Source organism: Vitis riparia, chromosome 10 (assembly GCF_004353265.1).
Source record: "Vitis riparia cultivar Riparia Gloire de Montpellier isolate 1030 chromosome 10, EGFV_Vit.rip_1.0, whole genome shotgun sequence".
NCBI lineage: Eukaryota > Viridiplantae > Streptophyta > Magnoliopsida > Vitales > Vitaceae > Vitis > Vitis riparia.
In genome coordinates this window covers 4,527,681-4,530,778 of record NC_048440.1, presented here as the reverse complement: position 1 = coordinate 4,530,778, position 3,098 = coordinate 4,527,681, and positions in this window count along the sequence as shown.

Sequence of the window (3,098 nt, the reverse complement as noted above, 5' to 3'; positions counted from 1 at the left end):
GGCTAGAGTTACAAGAATTTTATATATTTTTATAGCCTAAAGTTATGAAATATGAATTCTTCTTTTTTTTTAAGAATTCAATTATTGAAATCCTTAACTTTCCATGTTTTGGATTTGAATGTATCATTAGTATTCTTTCTATTAGATATGAAGGTTTAAATATCTAAATCTATAATTGTCATACTTCATTTTTAAAATAGTCATCATGTATCATAAAAAGGCATAGTTAAATGTTTCACATTTTTAAATTTATTTAAATATTTTTAGTTTTCTATTTAGTTTGTTATTATAGGTAATTTCTATGTCATTAAAATATGATAGACTTTGGTTCTTTAGAATAATATAAAAGAAAGTTTACCCACTAAAAGACTACGATCCTCCTTTAAGTTCACCATAACTAGATGTAATTGATAATAGTGAGTTTTTCATTAACAACCACCAATATTTTCTAATTGGATTGAAATTGTTCCCTGAAGTGAATGTAACCGATTAGGAATACGATCATAGAATAAGATATGATCTAAATCTAGTATACAATAACTTCTTAATCCATGAGGGTCATTGTTTTCCCAAGAAGAAATTCAAACCCTACACCAGAGGTGGTGAAATGAAAAAATAAAAAATAAAAAAAGTTAGGCTTGTAGAATAAACTTACCGTAGTTGAACATAAAATGATGGTTGATGCATATTAGCCATATGATCAAACATTTCATTGACTTTTACTAAAATTAAAAGAAAATTTTTAGTAAATAAAAGGTTAACATATCTAACCTAGATTATTGCAACTTTCTTTAGAAATCCTAATGATAAAATTTACTGATTAATTGGTGATGAAAAAAAAAAATTATTCTCATGTAGGATCTTTGTTTTCTCATGTTGTGTCTTTTTATCTAATATGGTACATATCATATTTTCTAAATGTTTTATTTACACATACTATTGATTGCTTAATAAGTATATTCTAAAATATTTGTCTCATTAATTGTACAATATGTAATAATTGATGTCATTACCATATCAATTTATGGAAACTTGATTGAAAGCTCTTGAAGAGCTCATACAATGTCACTAGTCGATTGATATCATTACTACATATATGAATTTATGAAAACTTGATTAAAAGCTCCAAACGAGCTCATACTATGTCAGTAGTGGCACACAAATCCATATGAATGATACTTGACATTCTATCAAATCTAGAAGAATTTGAGATGACCAACTTGGTCCCTAAGGTAAACAATGATGCATCAACTCCTTGAAATGTCAAATGGATATTCATTAAAGAACCAAAAGTTTCTTCAACTAATGACTACTAGATTTGAACCTTTGAAGGATATTATTACATGTTATGCAAATTTCTAGTTTAAAGAGATAATTTTCCCACCATTAGGGAGAGGCAAGTCAATTCCAGAAGAATGGCGAGACATTACATGGTATGTACCCTCCTTGTCTCATCTTTATCCTCGTACAAGGCAGTGTGAACTAGAAATTCAAAAGATTATTCATTTGTAAGGACTTGCAAATCAATTACCTCATGCTTTCACAAATATAAAGAAAGTAAAAAATTCACGCATGTCGGCTATGAATACCCTGACACATATTGATGTCTCTAAAGAACAATTAGAGAATGTTATAGCAAGTGAATCTAAGACATGTTTGAAGTGTGGTGGACCTATTAGCTTAAAAGATTCAGTTCCTAGAAAAAAAAAAAAAAAAAAAAAAAAGGAATAACATATGAAAAGCTTGGTGCTCTTAAAGGGTTCACAAATATGAAAGGGTCAATTGATGAAACCCAACTTGATAAACAATTCGCCCCTGAAGAGGCACAAATTGATCAAATTCTGGCATCTAGAACTGAAGATATCTCAATGAGTCACATAGTAGAAACTAGGAACCACAATGACATTATCATAAGCAATATATTTGCATTCCAAGTAGCTATTAACATCATGAGAAATGATGAAGATCAAGAACCACAAACTATGGATGAATATCGAAAAATGAATGATTGGCCAAAATGGAAAGAAGCAATCCAAACAGAGTTAAATTCATTAGCAATATGAGAGGTATTTGGACCTACAATTCAAACACCTGGAAACATAAAGCCTATTGGATGTAAATGGGTATTTGTGAGAAAGAGAAATGAGAATGATGAAATCATAAGATATAAAGCACGAATTTCTGCTCAGGGTTTCTCTCAAAGACCTAGTATAGACTATAAGGAAACTTATTCCCCTGTAATGGATGCAATCACATTTCAATACTTGATAAGTTTAACAGTCTTTGAAGAACTAAATATGCGTTTCATGGATGTTGTTACAATCTATTTATATGGGTCAATAGATATTGACATATATATGAAAATACCTAAAGGATTCAAATTGCTCGAAGCAACTAATCCAAAACCTCGAAACATGTACCCAATCAAACTACAAAGATCTCTACATGGATTAAAGCAATTCGGACGCATGTGGTATAATCGTTTGAGTGAGTATTTGTTAAAAAAATGATATGTGAATAATCCAATTTGCCTATGTGTTTTTATCAAGAGATAAAAATTAGGCTTACAATAATTGTAGTATATGTGGATGATTTGAACCTTATAGGGATTCCTAAAGAGCTCACAAGAACAACCAATTATTTAAAGAAGAAATTTGAAATGAAAGATTTGGGGAAAACAAAATATTGTCTCGACCTACAGATTGAGCATTTTTCAAATGGCATATTAGTCCATCAATCGACATATATAGAGAAAGTATTAAAACGATTTTATATGAACAAATCACATTCACTTAATTCCCTCATGGTTGTTCGTTCACTTGAAGTGAACAAAGACCTATTTCGTTCTAAAGAAGAAAATGAAGAATTGTTTGGTCCAAAAGTACCATATCTAAGTGCAATTAATGCACTAATGTATCTTGCAAATTGTACTAAACCAAACATAACATTCTCTGTCAACTTGCTAGCAAGATACAATTTTGTACCAACTAGAAGGCATTGGAATGGAATTAAACATATATTGTAATACCTTCGTAGAACAAATGACATGGGCTTATATTATTAAAAAAGAATCAAAATCACAATTGATTGGGTATGCA